At 40.9% G+C, this 22044-nt stretch overlaps 1 pseudogene; it reads left to right on the top strand.

Annotated features, from left to right (window-relative positions):
• The first annotated feature begins 1668 nt into the window (after positions 1 to 1668).
• On the top strand, positions 1669 to 2525 carry LOC147964005 (uncharacterized; annotated as a pseudogene).
• The last annotated feature ends 19519 nt before the right edge of the window (positions 2526 to 22044 follow it).

The following is a 22044-nucleotide window of genomic DNA, read 5'->3' as shown; positions in this document are numbered from 1 at the left end:
GGCGCACCACACACTCTATGCGCCACTACTAACAATTTTTTTTTACTTTTTTCGAAACTAATAATGGCGCACCAGGGTATAGTGCGCCATTACTAGTTCAAACTAGTAATGGCGCACCATAACCACGGTGCGCCACTACTAACAATTTTTTTATTTTTTTTACAAAACTAGTAGTGGCGCACCACGTAACAGGTGCGCCATTAGTAACCAGGATTACTACTGGCGCATTGTTAGGTGGTGCGCCATTACTAACTTTCTTTGCACCCCCCATGGAACGCCTTTTTCAGTTTTAGAAAAAATAAAAGAAAATGATGGAAATGTCAAAAGAATAAAAGAAAATAAGTTTCTCATGTGATATGTGGTCTAGTTGTTGGGAAAATTTACAAATATGAAATTTGACTTTATTTGCAAAATCTCTCTCAAATTTAGTAAAATGGGCATAACTTTTGCATATGAACTCGGATTAAAAAGTTTTTTATATGAAAAATCATCTACTCGAAAAGTTACATCCGAATTCAACTAGGGGAACCTTGTTGAAGATTTTCAGAATCCCCAAAAGCCTAATAGAACGAAAGATATGGGGCTTTTAAGATCTAGAGGGGGATGGAAAAAGTTTCAAACTTAGTAATGGCGCACCATTTGCTAGGTGCGCCACTAGTAAGAGAGAAAAAATTGGTTTCGATTTTTTTTTCAAAATATGATACGTAATTTGACCGGGAAGTTTTAAATATTTTTTCAAAATTTCATCACACTCATGAACATGAACAAAGTCATAGACATCAACAAGGTTTAATAGGATTGATATGATTGATATATCAACAAGTGTCTGTTAAGTGAGTTGGTGCTGGGGTTGGATAGAACTGTGAAGTTAAGCGTGCTTGGGCTGGAGTAGTGTGAGGATGCGTGACCTTCTCGGAAGTTTGACCATGGAGTGTGATTTGACTTGAGATTAAGCATATCGACCCGAGATTAAGCCATACTGACCCGAGATTAAGAAAAAATGAAAAAATATTGATTTTTTTGAAAAATTATTTTCTGAATTTTTTTGTAAAAAAATTGTTAGTAATGGCGCACCATATATGTGGTGTGCCATTACTAAGTCAGATAGTAATGGCGCACCGTTGGCCATAGTAATGGCGCACTATGTGGTGCACCACTACTATTTGGTATACTAATGGCGCACCAGGGGTGCGCCATTAGTACTTGTTACTAGTGGCTTGATGATAGTGGCGCACCTATAGTGCGCCATTAATGGCCAAAATAGGTGTGCCACTAATAGGCCTTTTCCTATTAGTGAGATGCGCAACCCCATCCCTCTCCATTCATTTTAATTGGCTTACGTCATAGGCCCTTTTGTTCAGATGTTTGGATGTCCATATGCAGCTATTTGGTTGAGAGTTTTTGATGTCGTCTCTCACACCGTTTGTAAATTAATCCTAGTTCAGATTTATAGATTTGAGCTATCAAAAATTTGTAGATGAGATAGTCCATGTGCAGCCTTACAGATCTAGCCATTCAGTTCAGATTTATAAATATGATAGTCCATGTACATCATACAATCTTTTTATATTGAGCGTAACACAAAGTGACATGAATATGCAACCTTTTTGTGCAATCTTGTTTAGCACACATAAAAGTGGCATGGACTTTTATATAGAATTGTCAAACATGGTTGCCCAATGGACCATCAAAAACACTAGGATTATCACTGAGTTGTTTACCGAGCAAGTGAAAGCTGGAAATAGGCCAAATACTCATTTGACCGCCAATGCATATGAGGAAGTGGGAAGACAATTTAAAATAAGAACAGGGTTGGAGTACACGTATAATCAATTGAAGAACAAATGGGACAAACTCATAAGTGATTATAGTGTATTCAAGAAACTTAAGTTGAAAGAGACACGAACGGGATGGGACACTGAGCACAACACTGTGAAACAAGATGCTAAGTGGTGGAAGAAGGCAAAGATAGTGAATTTCATTCTTATGTTGTGCATACCATATCTTTCTTCTTATTAGTTGTTAACATATATTATCTTTGTTGTATTGTAGGACATTCCATGTTGTTACAAGTTCATGGATTTCGCAATGAAGAAAACTTGTGCTTCATGTTTGAAGACAACACAAGTGACGGTTCCGATAATTGGAATCCGAGTTTTGGCACCCCTCCTACTGCTCTAATATCAAGTGCCATCAATCTTGAGCAAATTGAAGATGTTGATTTGTTGGAGGATACCCAAGCAGTTCCATCTCCTATTACACCAAAGGTTAATAAGAGGCTCGAAAAGATCATTTCTGACACAAACAAGAAACCGAAGACCACACAAGTGATGGAGGAACAGATTACAATGATTGGGCTAGCTCCGCTCATGGATTCATGGGAGCTTCCTGGATTTTGGCCGTTCAGGCTAGCTCTGCTCGCGGATTCGTGGAAGCTGGGAGATGGCAAGCTACCAAATAGTCCCATAGTCCTGAAACATAGAGAAAAAGGGGCAAAAATGATGCCTCCCAGTGAACTAGGCTAATAAGTGCCTGGCCTTTTGGCTCCCTTTCATAGCCACTACGAAAATGGGCCTCACGTGGATGAGTGTTGCTCCTACTTGGGCCTCTATTTGGCATGTCCAAACCTCCCACTAGGGCCGAATACCAATGGAAAGGGTTTTCTACCCATGCCCAATGACCAGAAGCTAAAGAGGACGAGTTGAACGTATTTTTGATCGCTAGCACTCCCATAGGAAGCTGGTAGTGGAAATGAGAAGTGGGATTCAAGGAATTACGAGAGCTGGTGAGCTACCGAATAGGCCCTTAAGCTTAATTTTGAATTTGTCAATAATAAAATTGTAGGCCGCGGGTCTATTTTTCCCAGGAAGAATTACGGGATGACCTAGATGAGTTGTGTTAAAATCCATATTGGGAGAGGGAAAATATTCTTACTTTAATTTTTTAGATTAACATCTTATGCTTACTCAAAAGGATAGCAAATTTATTGCCAATAGGAGTTGACAAGAAACCGCACAAAATTCATTAATAAGAGAGGCTATCATATTAGCATCATCATTATCAGCCCTACCACAGACAAAAAGATTGTCAGCAAACATCAGAGAGTGAATAGGGGGACAAGCAGGTCCTAACTGAATACTACTCAAATGATTGTCATTTATAACCTCCTGAATGGAAAGTGACAAGTCATTAACTGTGAGAATAAAATGATATAGTGATAAAGGGCAACCTTGTCGAATACGTCGGGATCCCCTAAAGCTGCCATATGGTTGACCATTAATCTATAATACCTAAATAGTTCATCCCCACTACTATATAGTTCATCCCCACTACTCAAGCACGCGTCCAAGCTTACCACTGAGCTCACCGCACCCCCACGAGTCCAACGCACCAAACCGCAGCCCCCCCTAGCGCCCTGCAGTGCCTAACCCGCATCAACCGAGCTCCGGCTGCCGCCGCGAGCCCTGCTCTGGCGAGCTCCACCGTCCCCGCGACCTCCCCTATGCCCAGGTGGATGCGGTCGAGCGCGGGCTGCCGATTGGTAGTCCCCGCGCGCTCTTCCGCCGCCTATAGCGCCTTCCGGCGAAGCACCGCCACGCGGTTTGGTCGTCGCCGGCCGAACTCCGGCGAGGCTGACGTGGCGGCTTAATTAGCGCTAATCCCATAGCCTAATCCCCCCCTGAGACTGACAGTGGGCCCCAGAGCCAAGTCAAACCCTGGTGAGTGCGGGTTTGACCCAGGCTTAACCACTGTGTCACTGACGTGTGGCCCCCACACACCAGGTTTGACCTGGTCAGCCTTGCTGATGCCTCTGTGACATCACGCTGATGCAGTAATTGATTTTCTAGATTTTAAATAATTAAGAGAATTCTAGAAAATAGTTAAAACTTCTAAAAATTCATAATAATTCAACCGTAGCTCAGAATGAAATAATTTATATATGAAAAATTATCAGAAAAATGCAAGGAATCCATTTATGCCAGTTTCATGCATGAAAAACAAACTTATACTTGTTGTATAAGTGAAAACGTAATAATGGCATGTTATATACTTAATTTGGGGTTTGCATATGAACCCTTCGTTCATATGGACTTCAACCAAATTGATGCTAGATGCATTAGGGAAAATCATAGCATCTTTGAAATGTCATCTTCATGCATCATATTGTTGCATATGGTTGTTTATTGATTGCCGGCACCGTCCCTTCTCGATAGGTTCTACTCCGGAAGGTGTGCCGAGTACCTGTCTGAGGAGCAGTGCTTCTTCGTGGATCTATCAGGCAAGGAAACCCCCTTGAGCATCTCGATAAATCCCACTCTCTCGCTCCTGCTCCTTATACTGCGTTAGGACAACAACAATTCAAACTGCTACTTTCTGCTGCGGTAGCTGAACCCATTCCTCTACATGACCTGTCATTGCCACAGTAAATAGTTGAAACCCACTAGCATGAGTAGGAGTTGCTTGAGCCTTGATGTGCCTACTCATCCATGCTTGTTTTCTTTATGCCAGCTATGCTTAGAGTTGTGTCAGGTCTGATTCATCGAGAATGAATCGGAGTGGTGAACATGTCCTACCAATAAAGGCTAAGTGTGTGAACATGTTTTGGTAAAGGTAGCGATGAGAGACCATGTAGGAGTACATGGTGGGTTGTCTCATTGGAACCGTCCCTAAGCACTGAGTTCTGTGTATGTTATCCAAGTCCAGTTACTACCACACATTGGGTTCCGGTCATCCGGCCCCTCTCGGCTTATTAATCCACTTGATCTCTGTCCAGGAGTTGCAACTAGTTTCTGGCGTTTGTAGGTAGTGCTACTTGTCTACCAGGTAGTGTCCGATGGGACGGGCTTGGGACAGACTAGGCACCGTGGCACGGTGTACCAAGTGGCACCCGGATGGTGGGCTTGGGAACCCTGCACACATCGTTTGGGGCCGTACTGGAGACTTCGGCCGAAACTCCTTGCGGATGGAACTCGAATAGGCGATAAACCTGGACGAGAGACTTGTGTGGTTAGTCAGGTCGTGGCCGACTCCCTCGCCCGGCTTCCGCTTGAAGGTTGCCGAGGTACATGACGCGTACAGGGCTATAAGTGGCGAGAGCGTGTGTGAAGAAGTACACCCCTGCAGGGTTAACATTATCTATTCGAATAGCCGTTTTCCTCGGATATGGAAACTTGGAGGACTTATGTAGTACATAGACAACTTGAAGTGGATAATCTAAAATCCGCAAGATAAGCGTGAGTGCTATGGATGGCCTTCTCGTAGGGAGACGGGAACGGATCCGGAGTGGAGTATTGATATGGCGAATATGTGGACTCGTGTGCGTCTTCTCACCTCAAAGAAGTTTCTGATACTCGTAGTATAGGTTAGCCATTGAGTCAAAGCTGGCTTGCTGCTGTTAAAACTCCACCACCCCCTTTGTTGATAATGTTGCATATGTAGATAGTTCTGATGTAAGACTTGGTGAGTACCTTTGTACTCACGTTTGCTTATTTATGTTTTGCAGTTGGTTACACTAGTGACTTCGACGAGTAGCTTGTATCCCAGCTACGATCTTGTACCCTTGGGAGGGTCGTGTTTAGTCAGGCTTCTTAGTCTTTTTCTTTTGTAGTTGTCTGTACTCGGACATGTAATGCTTCCGTTGCTTGTATGCTCTGAATGATGGGTCATGAGACCCCTGTTTGTATTGTATGCTATGTGGCTCTTCTGGGCCTTTATCTATATGAGTTTGAGTTATGTTGTGATGCCCTGTTGTACAGCACATACTTGCATGTTATGCGTACGTGTAACGTGTATTGCTATGTGTGGGATCCGACAACCTAGTTGTTTACCTCTGGTAGCCTCTCTTATGGGGAAATGTAGTCTTGTGCTTCCATGAGCCATAGTAGTCCGCTACAGCCCGGTTCACCGGAGTCCTGCTAGCCCAGCACTACTGCTCCGGAACACTTGACTGGCCGGCATGTGATTCACTTCGTTCCTGTGTCTGTCCCTTTGGGAAAATGTCACGCGGTGACATCCGGAGTCCTGCCTAGCCTGCTACAGCCCGGGTTCCCGGAGTCCTGTTAGCCCAGTGCTACAGCCCGGATTCATACGCTGTTGACTGACATGCTCGAGGTTGATTCATGTATGCCTGTCCCTGTAAGTTAGTGCTACTTTGGGTTCACGACTAGTCATGTCGGCCCAGGTTCTCTGTCATATGGGTGCTGGCGACACTATCATATACGTGAGCCAAAAGGCGCAAACAGTCCCGGGCCAGGTAAGGTGGCACCTGTGGGAATACCGTGCGTGAGGCCGCAAAGTGATATGAAGTGTTACATGCTAGATCGGTGTGACTTAGGATCGGGGTCCCGACACCTATGTTGGTGTGCAGAATCAGATAGGCCGTTGGGCCTCACCTGGAAGGACACTCTGTCTAATGACTCAGCCTTGGAGTGTACGTCGCTGCGCCGGGCAGGTGCTCAGCCTATGGACGGCTTTCTTTTCCACCCGAAGTGCTGGGATGATGGTCACACCGTGTAGGGTCTCCATTGATAGCCATGGCTTGCAGCATCATTGAATCGACCTCATACTGCAGAAATGGTGGCGTTATTTTGGCAAGTGACATTGTACTGCGACAATGGTTTCCTTTGTTTTGGTCAAGCTGGCCACCTTCATCTATGGAGCAAGTTTTGCTCCTTCCCATCGGTGATTGATTTCTGGGCAACGACATCAAACTTTTGGCTACGTAAGGTTCTGTACTATCTTCCTCAGTATTTGATATTCTGTCAGTATTTCTTTCTTATCCTCACATGAGCTGCACTGCACGCAACCCACTACTTTAGGCCCATCTGCAGACCAGTGCTCCCGCCAGCCCACACTGTTTGTCTTCCCCGGTTGCCCCAGCCATTCTCCTAATAACATCTGAGATGACGCTCCACTTCCTCCCCCTAGATCTCAACATGTAACTGACGGATTGCTATTTAAAGTCGATGCTCTGCCTCACCTTATTTCCCATCAGTATGTGTGGGCGTGGTGTCACACCACTCCTACTGCAGCCTCCGGTCAGCATCTCCCTTCCATTTCCTCATATTCCCAATGACATGTTGTTTCTTGGATCACAAAATTGCATTTTCTCAGGTGGTGCCTTCTGGATGACTCCCAAGTAGTCATCTTCATTCATTGGTCTTCCATCACTGCACACAGAGATTTCAGGCATCTGCTGGTACATAATCTTCCCAAGTTCCCCTCTGTTGGTAATTTTGGATGTTTGTTTGCTTAATTTAAATCTGAATTTAGTTTTGCTTGATTGAATATGTAACCTTGCATTGCAATTCTTTATACGAGGCAATTCAACACAAACGCCTTGCATCAGTGTCTATAATTCATACTCTGTTCTATTGTTCCAGACGGCTGATATTTTTGGACCGGGATGCCTCCATAATCCTCCATACCACAACCATGAACTGAAGGCACACCCACCATCTTGCACTGCTCTACTTATTTCTCCGATTTCTTTCATGTGCAACATCTTTCTGCGATGACTTCCACTCTTTCTGTGTGTGTCAGAATTTTTTTGCAGGTGTTCACACAAATTGGTTGATTTGAATGACTTGATCTCTATTCACTACAAGAAATATGTCAACTACTGACCTTCTGTCAGTGACCCTGGAAGAATTGGTCATAGATCTATGACCATTTCATACCAATTAATCAAAAGCTGTTCGGGGGGCTCCAAACCCTAAACTATAACGACCATTTTGGTCAGAAAGGTCGTAATTTCCATACACGAAATGGTCATAAAGCAGATAGCACTGGTCTGCTGCCTTATTTCTAGCTGATCATGACCAATATAGATGGTCATAACCTTGTAAATTGTGGTGGGTTGCTATGACTAGGCGCCACCTCATCAGTTTTGCCTATGTGTCATGTCCATGTGGCAGTTTTTGCCCTAGGTTGTGAAGCAACCTATATTTCTGTCATTCTCAAAATTCCCAAAAAAATCTCATAAATTCTTTGGGTCATATCTTCATCAAATATGTAAAAATCCTTCCTTGCCTAGTTCAAAACTAATTCAACAATATTCATTTTCCTATTCTGTTCACAACAGCACTTTATGAAGGAAGTGCTATTTATATATTCTTGATTGCCCTCGGAATTTTTGGGCACTCTTTCCTATCCAAATCATTATCGCATGACAAAATTCAGCTCCATTTTCCTAATAAATCTTCCTCGGCAAATTTCCAAAGTTTGTGTCCACCTAGAAGCATTGTGAAGGAAGTACCTTTTTATATATCGAAATGACATGAAATTTATACAGTTCCTTCATATGCCCAAATTATCACCCTCCTCCGAATTGAAGCTCAGTCAAATCATCTATGTGAGCCCAGGTTCAATTTATATTTTATGGCCAAATTGGCACGTTGCAAAACAAGTGTTATATAGACCCCTCCTATTACCCTCAAACTTTTCGGTCACTCTTCCCTACCCAAATCATTGCCACATGATAATGTTCAGCTCAATTTTCCTAGTAAATCTTTCTCAGGAAATTTCCAAAGTTTCTACCTTGAGAGAAGCTTTGTGAAGTAAGTACTAGCTAGGCTTACCCAAATGATCTGAAAATTTACCAGCGCATGACCATACCTATGTAACTTACCTACACCAATTTTTAGCTCATTTCATTCATCCAATCTCTCTCACTAGTTTTCCCAAGTTTCTGTCCATATAAGAGCATTGTGAAGGAAATACTACTTTGGCATGTCCAAATGGTATCAATTTTCTACAATGCTTTCCTATGCCCAAATAACCATCCTCCACCAAATTTCAGCTCAATCCATTCATTATTTTGAGCCCAGCTTCAACATTCATATTTTTGTCTAGCATGGTACTTTGCAAAGCAAGTACCACCTAGGATCCTCCTTTTGAGCTAAAAATTTGTGAAGACATTCTCCTTAGTAGATGATCATCCTCAGCCAAAACTCACGCCCATTGGCCATGTGCATTTCCCGTACCGCTAATCAAACACTTGGGTGCTAATTCATCTTTGAGCATAGGTCAGTCTCCTCGTGAGATTCTTCTGTTGTAATTTTCTTCCTAGCACCTACCTGGGGAGTGCCCAACCCACTAGACATGCCTATGCCTCCCAGAAAGCATGTCAACGTCAAGGTCACGCGGTGACCACGCGGCGGGCATGCGAGTTTACGTGCTTTGGAGTTGGGGCCCTGGGCCACATCCAAACCTCGACGTATCGTCACCAAACCATGTATTTATGATTAAGTAGATACTTATGTAACTAGAAATGATTTTTGGAAAAAATAAAGAGCAAACAATAAGGTAGACGCAGTTCAAAATTGACCCGCTTCCTACTGAATTGGCAGAAATTTGTCTTTTTCACAAGTGGTGGATCAAAACTTTTGACACCAAAGCATTTTGTCAATTATGCATTAAATATGGCCTAATATTTTATAAAAATGATTTGGTCCAATTTTGCTACAAATATATGGTAGGTCCTTCACAAAAAGAACTCAATTCGGGCACTCGGAAAATGGAAAATGAATTTTCCGTGCAAAGAAAATAAAAAGTCCCTTAGGCAACATTGTTTGCCATTCCAATATGCACCCTTGTGCATAATATGAGATCATTTGAACAAACTATGCCATGAATGTGGCCATAAGATTGATCATTTGGCTTGAAAGCCATGAATCTTCACGCATGATAGCTCATTTCTGAGAACACTTTTTTAAAATAATTGTCGTATTACAAGTTTATTATTTTTCCTTGTAACTTGGTCACATATAATGACACAATGCAAAGGTTTTCCAATTTTTTGATTATTTTTGAATTTTTTATGCCCGTTTCAAAATGCGGTCAAAACGGCGGGCTTGACCGTTCCTAGCTAGTGGTTGAATCTTGGAAAACTTTCGATGTTTCTCTGATTAAATAGATACTTATATACCTAGCAATGATTTTTTGAAAAAATAAAGAGCAAACTATGAGGCAGCTGTAGTTCAAATTTGACCCGCTTCCTTCTGAATCGGCGGGAATTTGTCTTTTTCACCAGAGGTGGATCAAGGCTTTTGACACCCAACCATTTGGTCAATTGTGAATAAAATATAGCCTAGTATTTTAGAAAATTAATTTGGTCCAATTTTGCAACAAATATATGGTAGGTCCTTCACAAAAAAAACTCATTTCGGGCACTCGGAAAATGGAAAATGAATTTTCCGTGCAAAGAAAATGAAAACTCCCTTAGGCAACATTGTTTGGAATTCCAATATGCACCCTTGTGCACACTATGAGATCATTTGAACAAACTATGCCATGAATGTGGCCATAAGATTGATCATTTGGCTTGAAAGCCATGAATCTTCACGCATGATAGCTCATTTCTGAGAACACCTTTTTAAAATAATTTCCGTAGTACAAGTTTATTATTTTTCCTCATAACTTGGTCACATATAATGACCCAATGCGAAGGTTTTTCAATTTTTTGATTTTTTTTGAATTTTTTATGCCCGTTTCAAAATGCGGTCAAAACGGCGGGCTTGACCGTTCCTTGCTAGTGGTTGAATCTTGGAAAACTTTTGATATTTCTCTGATTAAATAGATACTTATGTACCTAGAAATGATTTTTGGAAAAAATAAAGAGCAAACTACAAGGAAGCTACAGTTCAAATTTGACCCGCTTCCAGCTGAATTGGCGAAAATTTGTCTTTTTCATGAGAGGTGGATCAAAACTTTTTACACCCAACCATTTGGTCAATTGTGCATTAAATATGTCCTAGTATTTTAGAAAATTAATTTGGTCCAATTTTGCAACAAATATATGGTAGGTCCTTCACAAAAAAAACTCATTTTGGGCACTCGGAAAATGGAAAATGAATTTTCCGTGCAAAGAAAATGAAAACTTCCTTAGGAAACATTGTTTGAAATTCCAATATGCACCCTTGTGCACAATATGAGATCATTTGAACAAACTATGCCATGAATGTGGCCATAAGATTGATCATTTGGCTTGAAAGCCATGAATCTTCACGCATGATAGCTCATTTCTGAGAACACCTTTTTAAAATAATTTCCGTAGTACAAGTTTATTATTTTTCCTCATAACTTGGTCACATATAATGACCCAATGCGAAGGTTTTTCAATTTTTTGATTTTTTTTGAATTTTTTATGCCCGTTTCAAAATGCGGTCAAAACGGCGGGCTTGACCGTTCCTTGCTAGTGGTTGAATCTTGGAAAACTTTTGATATTTCTCTGATTAAATAGATACTTATGTACCTAGAAATGATTTTTGGAAAAAATAAAGAGCAAACTACAAGGAAGCTACAGTTCAAATTTGACCCGCTTCCAGCTGAATTGGCGAAAATTTGTCTTTTTCATGAGAGGTGGATCAAAACTTTTTACACCCAACCATTTGGTCAATTGTGCATTAAATATGTCCTAGTATTTTAGAAAATTAATTTGGTCCAATTTTGCAACAAATATATGGTAGGTCCTTCACAAAAAAAACTCATTTTGGGCACTCGGAAAATGGAAAATGAATTTTTCATCCAAGTCAACATTGTTTGTCATCCCAAGATATACACATGTGCACACTATTGATTCATTTTAGCAAACTATACGTGGATAATATGTTGAATGTGTACCCTGAATTAGAGGGTGAAAATTATAAGAGAAACAAAAGAAAAAACTACCTAAGCTTAATTCTGATTGGTGGAATCACTAGTGGCTTGGATCGATGACCTGGCAAACATCAGTCCATCCATCCATCCATCGGTCCATCCCATCCGACGGCAGCAAACCCCCCTCTCTCTCACGAACCCCACCCAACCCTTCTCTCTCGCGTGATCCCCACCCACGGCAGCAAGCCCACCTATCTCTTGCGCTAACCCTAGCGCTGCACTCCCTTGCCGCCGCCACCTCCGACGCCAGATCCTGGCTGCCGCATCTCCCTCCGACCTCGCCGCTGGCGCTCCCGCCCTCTCCCCCCTCCCTCACCTCCCCTCACCTCATCGGAAGGGAAGAGGGATATCGTGCGCACGAGCAGGTCAGGCGGCGGCGCCGGCTCCCAGATCCGCAAGGGCTTGGACCTGGAGCTCCAACCCCATGGCAGCGGCGGCGGCTGCGGTTGACAGGTCCGCCATGGGCCTAGACCTGGAGTTCCGTCTCCTCCATGGGGTCGGCTTCCAGATCCACGCCCCCATGGGTTGGACCTGGTGCTCCATCTCCATGGCGTCATCTGCTTCCGCTCGGCCATCTACGTCCTTCTGCTGCTCGTCGAGGTAAGATATTCTCCCGATTTGCTCTTCCTTTCTCTTCCATTCCCTTACCTGACGCGTTGTGGCTTCCCTCCCTCCTCACGCAGAGCGCCGTGGTCATCATCGCGGAGACCTCCCGGCCCCGGCTCCGCTGCCTGGCGCGTTTTCAGGTCGTCGGTCATCCACCTCCCTTTCTCTCTTTTTGCCCCGTGCTCGATCCCATCTGCCTAGGTGGTAGCTCTGCGTAGCATCTGGTCCTTGCCATGCTCTGTGTGTCTGTCTTTAGAGGTGCTCTATGTGTCCATCTTTAGATGATTTGATTTGCATCCTAGAATCAATTCATTTGTAATCCACTTGATGTTTTGAATTCATTTGCACAATTAGATCGAGAACAATTGCCACCAAAAAAACCTTGAGTGTTTCCTATGAATTGCCTCCTATGAAGAGGATGTAGCATCTCCACTTAATTCCCCCCCCCCCCCCCGCTGCTCAATTTTTCTAACTGTATATATGTGTTGTGTGTGCCCCTAGCCATTAAAAACTAGTTGTTAATTTGATTCGCTGAAGTCTGTCTTAAGTTAGCTCCCAGCTCTCACTTCTGTTTACTTGAATGTTTAGGGTGGTGGATGAACGAGACGAATGCATTGCGCTCCTAAGAAGATTCTGAACTACCGAGGCTACCCAACTAGCTGCGAGTAGACATTACACTAGTGTAAAACGCTCTTATATTTGGGACGGAGGGAGTATTTTATTTATGTATTGGCGGAAAAATAACCGTTTCTTGATCACCAACTGAACATCTCTGATAGAACATATTGTCAACTAGGATAATAGTCATTCACAGTTAGTTTTCTTTCTCTTTATCTACTGATTCCCAATTGAGCTGGGCAAATCTGAGTGCTCATATGTTTTTTCTCTTGTCAACAGGGGTGTATTTGCGATGATTGCTATTTTCTTGGCTTATTCTTTTCTTCAAGAACCTTCAACGTGAGTTGCAGAAACTATGTACCTTATTTTTTAATTCTTATTTCGTATGAGTGGGCATGTAGATATGAATAAGTATATTGTGCACTGCCATTGAGCAGAAGGGGAGTGTATTTATGTTTGCTTTATATTTGATCTGAGCTTCTCAATATCTTCGAGCTTTTGAAGTATGATCTATAGTACCAACCATTCAAAAAAAAGTTTTGCAGTTGCACTAACCAGGACAGCAAAGCCTTACCTCATTTCTGCTCCTTGTATAAATATAAAACATTTCCTATTTTGTAGTTGCACTAACCATGACAGCAGGGCTGGAGATGCTATCTTATAATTAATCATCATTTACTAAAATTTAGCTTCTGCTTGCTACTGGTGCAATCTATTTCCTATTTTAGTCTATAATCACCAGTTACTAGAATTTACCTTCTGCCTGCTACTGCTTGGTTCTTGACGCCACTAGTTTGTACTGAAATGTCGAAACTTTATACCTTGCAAGATCATTCGGTGGTGGTGACCCATATGATGGCGATTTGCTCTGGCCATTCCAGTTCTGGCGGTGGTGCTGCTCCTATGATGGTAGACATGTCTGCCTCCCCTAGCTGCCACCATGGTGATGAAGCTCGGCCTAGGCTACAACCCCCTCCGGTGAGCTCCTCACGTCCCCTTCTACCCCTCTTACTTGCCGCTTGGTTCTATGCTCTGCCTTTGTGACGTGTAATTGTTCAATTTTGTTCATAGTTGAGCATTGGATGATATTTGTATTTGTCATGATGTACATGGTTCATGAACTATGCCAACCTGCAGCTTGTTGTACTAGTGATAGTAGGATAATGCAAGTTTTGACAATCCATGCATAATTCTACATGTTCAGTGTCTCTCCGGTTTCTGACCGATCTATCTTCTAACCAAGAGAAACCAAGAACATACACTTTAATCGATGCATGATTCAACCTGTTATCTGTTTAAGGGCCTTCTTATTGTTGTTACTAAACGTTATGGATTGTTGTTGTGATCGAATTTGTTTCACTCATGGGGATTAGCTCCTTTACTTGCTCTGGTTTGATAAGAGCACGCACATTACTACTGAATTTAGTTCCTTTCTATGTTTACTAATCATCAATTACTGCTAGTTGGCTTTTACATGCTGACCACTATTGATAGTTAGATACTAGGTATGTGATGTGCTAATTGTACACCTGCATTTCCAAGTTCCAACTCCTATAGTCTGTGTGCCCGTGTTGGCTTTCGTTGCCTGGTTGTGTAATAAAATTAGTGTAGTAATTGAAGGAGTTAGTGATTTCAGTTCCGGTTGTGTCAAATCTTTACTATGTACCATGATTAGTGTTTACTGAACTGAGGCATTGGACATCAGAATTCGGGCATGATGTATAATTTCAATTCTAGATATGTGCAACACAAACAATAATGTCAACTATCAAGTTGATTCTAAAATGTCTCATTAACTTCATTTCAGATGGTTATTGCTGGATTTGGTAGTAGTTTATTGTTGGCCTGGCATGTGCTTCATACCTTGCTTTGGTTTTTAGTAGAAAGTAGTGCCTTAGTACCTTTTCTATCATGTGGTGTCCATGGATCAAAATTTTGGCTGTTATGTATTTATTGTAGTATCAAAAATGGCTCAAACCTGAAGTTGTTAGGCTGTACATACGGCTATGCTCCATTCTTTTGTGCATTTTAATTTAGTGTTGGTGTTGATTTGATGCCCATGTTTAGAAACAAATTACAGTAGGCTAAATAGGTTAATCTTTTTCGTTTTTTCGCGTGCAGATGATTGATGAGCTGATCTTCTTCCACCAGTGGTAGCGGGAGTGATGCTGGAGCAGTACATCGATTAGTAGATCATCCTGCCATTTGGGTAGGGAGAAGCTGGGACGGCCCTAATGCGGTAACATCACCATGTGGCAAACTAGTAGATGGACACAACATTGGTGCCTGGGTGATGGGACAAAGTACGTATACCAGTGATGGTGCACGATATTCGTGCTTCTCATTGATGTGATGTGTTATCAGCTAAAATTTGTGCTTCTCGTCCAGTCTATGTTGATGTGCGCTTGTGCACTTGTTGGGCCTTTTTGTTGTGCACTTGCACTTGCACTTGTAGAACTATTTTGTTGTGCACTTGTTGGGCCTTGAACCTTGCTGTGTAGAGCAGTCGATTGATGATGTATTGTATTTCATGTGATGTGCTGCTGAAAGGAAATATACAGTCTATCTGAATATTGTATTATGTTGTATTTGTTCTCTGATGGGCCTATCCTTAAATGTGCATGCTTTTGAAAAATAATGCATCAGCCTAAATAAATTAAACCAATTCAATTAAGAAAATAGGTACTGGGCCGGGCCCATGTTGGTTAGATTGCTGGATTGGGCTGTGAAATTTATGATGATTGGGCCAGGCCCATGTAGGCTAGATTGGTGAACTGGGCTATGAAATTTATGATGATTCCATTTGGTCACTAACAATGCCACGTCAGCTCGGCCACATCAGATCCTACGTGGCTCAGGCAAATGGGTAATGACCTTTCTGAAATTTTTGTCGTTAGTCTAGCTACGACCAAAATTCACAAAAGGTCATGTTTGTTCGTTCTTGATGGCCAACTGTTGACCTTCTGAATTTGGTCAAAAAAAGGTCAATAAACGATAAGAATGATGAATCAACGACCAATATGAGGAGTCATAATTGACCGTATTTCTTGTAGATACCCCCCACGATGGAGGAATCTGATCCGCCAAAGAAATAGATGGCATCGTAATCCACCATGCCCACTGCTCAACTCCTTCCCCAATGCCAATCTCCAATCTGGTAGTCGGTAGATGTTCGCTCGCAGTTGTTAGACTCCTCTATTTTTCAAATATGTGTGAGCTTATTATTATTATTCAGGTACGCCTCTTGTTGCAAATATCGTCTACAAGTTTCTGTCTCTCAGTAAGGCCCCTGCATATGGTTATGCTAGTTTTACAAACTAGCTAGCTAAGTGCTAGGATCTATATGGCGTACTCTCTACTATTTATATATCATGTCAAGACAACTTTTTTATGTAGTATAAAACAGTGTGTAGTGCCCATGTTGTGTCGACAACTTTGCCTACTAACCGATAATAAAAATATTTGTCAAAGCCTATTCTGGACATCTCTTTTATTGGAATCTTGAACTGATAGAAAAATATTTCAGCTGATGTCCTTTCTATTTATGATATTTCAGCTCATTGTTCCATGTCTTATCTTAACAAGAAGCAGGTTGTTTCCGTTGAATTTTAGCTTCTATGTGCCCTCCAATGGCACCATCTATAAGTAGCCTGTCGATCTATTTTTTGCTAAAGATCTTCATGTATACACAAGGCATCTTAAATTCTATTGGTTCTTTCCTTAAAAGGGTCCTGAAAGCACTGTCTTACTTCTCGTGGAATGATTATAAACATCGCTACATCCAAGTGGCCATATAATCCTTTATAGGTAAGATCCAATTTGCTGAGTAAAACGCCAATTTTGGGCAATGTTTCCTGCAACAACGCGCGGGGAATCATCTAGTTTTAATAGAAAAGGTGGCAGAAGAGACGCACTCTATGACTAAATTTACAAACTGGCCATGCAACCCTTTATGTAGTAAAGCCCTCTTTATAAAACAACACTTAACTATTTCAAAGGCTTTGGTTAAATCGATCTTTAGCATAAAAGCTTATGTTTCTAGGAGTTAAGAAGAAAAGAGTGAGTGATTTTTTGAGGAAAATATATTGTTAATAATTCTTCTCCCTTGGATAAAAGCTTTCTGAGACTCATGAATGTTATCAGGAAGTATATCTTTGAGTCTATTGTCTAAAGGTTTGGCAATGACTTTATAGACTACATTACACAGACTTATGGGCCTAAATTCTTAATGAGTTTTGGTATTGTCGTTCTTAGACGCTTTTCTTTCATATTTTATTCTTTATTTTTTTGTGTTCTTCTGACAAAAAACTATTAGACCAAAACTCCTTTAAGAAATCCAAAAATCCAGCTACAAATGGATGATGTATATATATCATGCATATAACATAGAGAAGGAGCCTGGAACCGGTAATGGGAATCAAACCCATAATGAGAGTAATATGATACGTCCAATTTGCATTATGCTTTTATATCGATATTTATTGCATTATGGGCTGTTACTACACATTATGTCACAATATTTATGCCTTTTCTCTCTTATTTTACAAGGTTTACATGAAGAGGGAGAATGTCGGCAGCTGGAATTCTGGGCTGGAAAAGGAGCAAATATTAGAGACCTATTCTGCACAACTCCAAAAGTCCTGAAACTTCACGGGAGCACGTTTTGGAATATATAAAAAATACTGGCAAAAGAATTAACAAGAGGGGGCCCACACCCTGGCCACGAGGGTGGGGGGCCTGCCCTACCCCCTGGGCGCGCCCCCTGTCTCGTGGGCCCCCTTGCATGCCTCCGGTGCCCATCTTCTTCTATATGAAGTCTTTCGTCTGAGAAAAAATAATAAGCAAGCTTTCTGGATGAAACACCGCCACCAATGTAGGGCTCCGGCAGAGCTGTTCTGCTAGGGAAACATCCCTCCGGGAGGGGGAAATCATCACCATCATCATCACCATCGATCCTCTCAGTGGGAGGGGGTCAATCTCCATCAACATTCACCAACACCATCTCCTCTCAAACCCTAGTTCATCTCTTGTATCCAATCTTGTCCAAAAACCTCAGATTGGTACCTATGGGTTGCTACTAGTGTTGATTACTCCATGTAGTTGATGCTAGTTCGTTTATTTGGTGGAAGATCATATGTTCAGATCCTTTATGCATATTAATACCCCTCTGATTATGAACATGAATATGATTTGTGAGTAGTTATGTTTGTTCCTGAGGACATGGGAGAAGTCTTGCTATAAGTAGTCATGTGAATTTGGTATTCGTTCGATATTTTGATGAGATGTATGTTGTCTTTCCTCTAGTGGTGTTATGTGAACGTAGACTACATGACACTTCACCATTGTTTGGGCCTAGAGGAAGGCATTGGGAAGTAATAAGTAGATGATGGGTTGCTAGAGTGACAGAAGTTTAAACCCTAGTTTATGCATTGCTTCGTAAGGGGTTGATTTGGATCCATATGTTTCATGCTATGGTTAGGTTTACCTTAATACTTCTTTTGTAGTTGCACATGCTTGCAATAGGGGTTAATCATAAGTGGGATGCTTGTCCAAGAAAGGCAGTACCCAAGCACTGGTCCACCCACATATCAAATTATCAAAGTAACGAACGCGAATCATATGAGCGTGATGAAAAATAGCTTGACGATAATTCCCATGTGTCCTTGGGAGCGTTTTCCCTCATAGAAGAGTTTGTCCAGGCTTGTCCTTTGCTACAAAAAGGATAGGGCCATCTTGATGCACCTTATTTACTTTTATTACTTGTTACCCGTTACAAATTACCTTTATCACAAAACTATTTGTTACCGATAATTTCAGTGCTTGCAGAGAATACCTTACTGAAAACTGCTTATCATTTCCTTCTGCTCCTCGTTGGGTTCGACACTCTTACTTATCGAAAGGACTACGATAGATCCCCTGTACTTGTGGGTCATCAAGACTCTTTTCTGGCGCCATTGCCGGGGAGTGAAGCGCCTTTGGTAGGTGGAATTTTGTAAGGAAAATTTTATATAGTGTGCTGAAATTTACTGTCACTTGTTACTATGGAACGTAATCCTTTGAGGGGCTTGTTCGGGGTATCTTCACCCCGACCAGTAGAGAAAAGAGTTGCTCCTCAACCTACTAAACCTACTTAAAATGTTTACTTTGAAATTCCTTTGGGTATGATAGAGAAACTGCTAGCTAATCCTTTCACAGGTGATGGAACATTACATCCCGATTTGCACCTAATCTATGTGGATGAAGTTTGTGGATTATTGAAGCTTGCAGGTATGCCTGAGGATATTATCAAGAAGAAGGTCTTCCCTTTATCTTTGAAGGGAAAGGCATTGACATGGTTTAGGCTATGTGATGATATGGGATCATGGAACTACAACCGATTGAAATTGGAATTTCATAAGAAGTTTTATCCTGTGCATCTGGTTCATCGTGATTGTCATTATATATATATATATATAAATTTTTTGGCCTCGCGAAGGAGAAAGAATCGCTAAAGCTTGGGGGAGGCTAAAGCTTGAAGAAAAGACTATCACTTATAATGTTGATCCTGTTGTTCCTACTGCTTATATTAAGAAACCACCTTTCCCTGTTAGAATAAAGGATCATGCTAAAGCTACTAGAAAATTAAAGTTGAACCTAGTATTGCTATGGTTAAAGATCTCTTGGCTGATAATATCGATGGGCATGTTATTTACTTCTATAATGAAGCTACTAGAATTGCTAGACCTGACACTAAAAATAAACATAGACCTGTTGTAGGCATGCCTCTTATTTCTATTAAAATAGGAGATCATTGCTATCATGGCTTATGTGATATGAGTGCTAGTGCAAGTGCAATACCTCATTCCTTATACAAAGAAATTATGCATGATATTGCACCTTCTGAGATAGAGGAAATTGATGTTACAATTAAGCTTGCCAATAGAGACACTATTTCACTAGTTGGGATTGTTAGAGATGTTGAAGTCTTGTGTGGGAAAGTTAAATATCCGGCTGATTTTCTTGTTCTTGGTTCCCCACAAGATATATTTTGTCCCATTATATTTGGTAGACCCTTCTTGAATATTGTTAATGCTAGGATAGATTGCAAAAAGGATGTTGTTACTGTTAGTTTGGGGGATATGTCTAATGAGTTTAATTTTGCTAAATTTCGTAGACAACCCCATGATAAAGAATTGCCTAGTAAAGATGAAATTATTGGTCTTGCTTCTATTGCCGTGCCTCCTAATGATCCTTTAGAACAATATTTGCTCGACCATGAAAATGATATGTTTATGAATGAAAGAAGGGAAATAGATGAAGTATTCTTTAAATAGGGACCTATTTTGAAACACAACTTGCCTGTTGAAATCCTAGGGGATCCTCCTCCACCCAAGGGTGATCCCGTGTTTGAGCTTAAACCATTACCAGATACTGTTAAATATGCTTATCTTGAGGAGAAAAAGATATATCCTGTTATTATTAGTGCTAACCTTTTAGAGCATGAAGAAAAGAAATTATTGAAAACTCTGAAGAAGCACTGTGCTGCTATTGGATATACTCTTGATGATCTTAAAGGCATTAGTCCCACTCTATGCCAGTACAAAATAAAATTGGAGAAAGACGCGAAACCGGTTGTTGATCACCAACGACGGTTAAATCCTAAGACGAAAGAAGTGGTAAGAAAAGAAATACTAAAGCTTCTGGAGGTAGGTATAATTTATCCTGTTGATGATAGTCAGTGGGTAATTCATGTCCATTGTGTTCCTATGAAGGGAGGTATTACTGTTGTTCCTAATGATAAAGATGAATTGATCCCACAAAGAATTGTTACATGTTATAGAATGGTAATTGATTTCCAAAAACTAAATAAAACTACTAAAAATGATCATTACCCTTTACCTTTTATTGATCATATGCTAGAAAGATTATCCAAACATACACATTTTTGCTTTCTAGATTGTTATTCTGGTTTCTCTCAAATACCTGTGTCAAAAGAGGACCAAGAAAAGACAACTTTTAGTTTCCCTTTCGGTACCTTTGCTTATAGAAGTATGCCTTTTGGTTTTACGTAATGCACCTGCTACCTTTCAAAGATGTATGATGGCTATATTCTCTGACTTTTGTGAAAAGATTGTTGAGGTTTCATGGATGATTTCTCCGTGTATGGAACTTCTTTTGATGATTGCTTAAGCAACCTTGAGCGAGTTTTGCAGAGATGTGAAGAAACTAATATTATCTTGAATTGGGAGAAGTGCCACTTTATGGTTAATGAAGGTATTGTCTTGGGGCATAAAATTTCTGGAACAGGTATTGAAGTTGATAAAGCTAAGGTTGATGCTATTGAAAAGATGTTGTGTCCTAAGGACATCAAAGGTATAAGAAGTTTCCTTGGTCATGCTGGTTTTTATAGGAGGTTCATTAAAGACTTCTCTAAAATTTCTAGGCCTCTGACTAATCTCTTACAAAAAGATGTTCCTTTTGTCTTTGATGATGATTGTGTAGAAGCATTTGAAATACTTAAGAAAGCCTTGATTTCTGCACCTATTGTTCAGCCACCTGATTGGAATTTACCCTTTGAAATTATGTGTGATGCTAGTGATTATGCTGTAGGTGCTGTTCTAGGACAAAGACTTGATAAGAAATTAAATGTTATCCAATATGCTAGTAAAACTCTAGACAGTGCCCAGAGAAATTATGCTACTACTGAAAAAGATTTTTTAGCAGTTGTATTTGCTTGTGATAAGTTCAGACCTTATATTGTTGATTCTAAAGTAACTATTCACACTGAACATGTTGCTATTAAATATATTATGGAAAAGAAAGATGCTAAACCTAGACTTATTAGATGGGTTCTCTTGCTACAAGAATTTGATTTGCATATTATTGATAGAAAGGGAGCTGAGAACCCCGTTGCAGACAATTTGTCTAGGTTAGAGAATGTTCTTGTTGACCCACTACCTATAGATGATAGCTTTCCTAATGAACAATTAGCTATCATAAATGCTTCTCGTACTGCTCCATGGTATGCTGATTATGCTAATTATATTGTTGCTAAATTTATACAACATAGTTTCACATACTAGCAAAAGAAAAAAATCTATGATTTAAGACATTACTTCTAGGATGACCCACACCTTTATAAAGAAGTAGTAGATGGTGTTGTTAGACATTGTGTACCTGAGC

This window comes from Triticum urartu, chromosome 6A (assembly GCF_056163025.1).
Source record: "Triticum urartu cultivar PI428250 chromosome 6A, HENAU_Tu73, whole genome shotgun sequence".
Classification (NCBI taxonomy): domain Eukaryota; kingdom Viridiplantae; phylum Streptophyta; class Magnoliopsida; order Poales; family Poaceae; genus Triticum; species Triticum urartu.
This window is presented reverse-complemented; position numbering and strand designations above follow the sequence as displayed.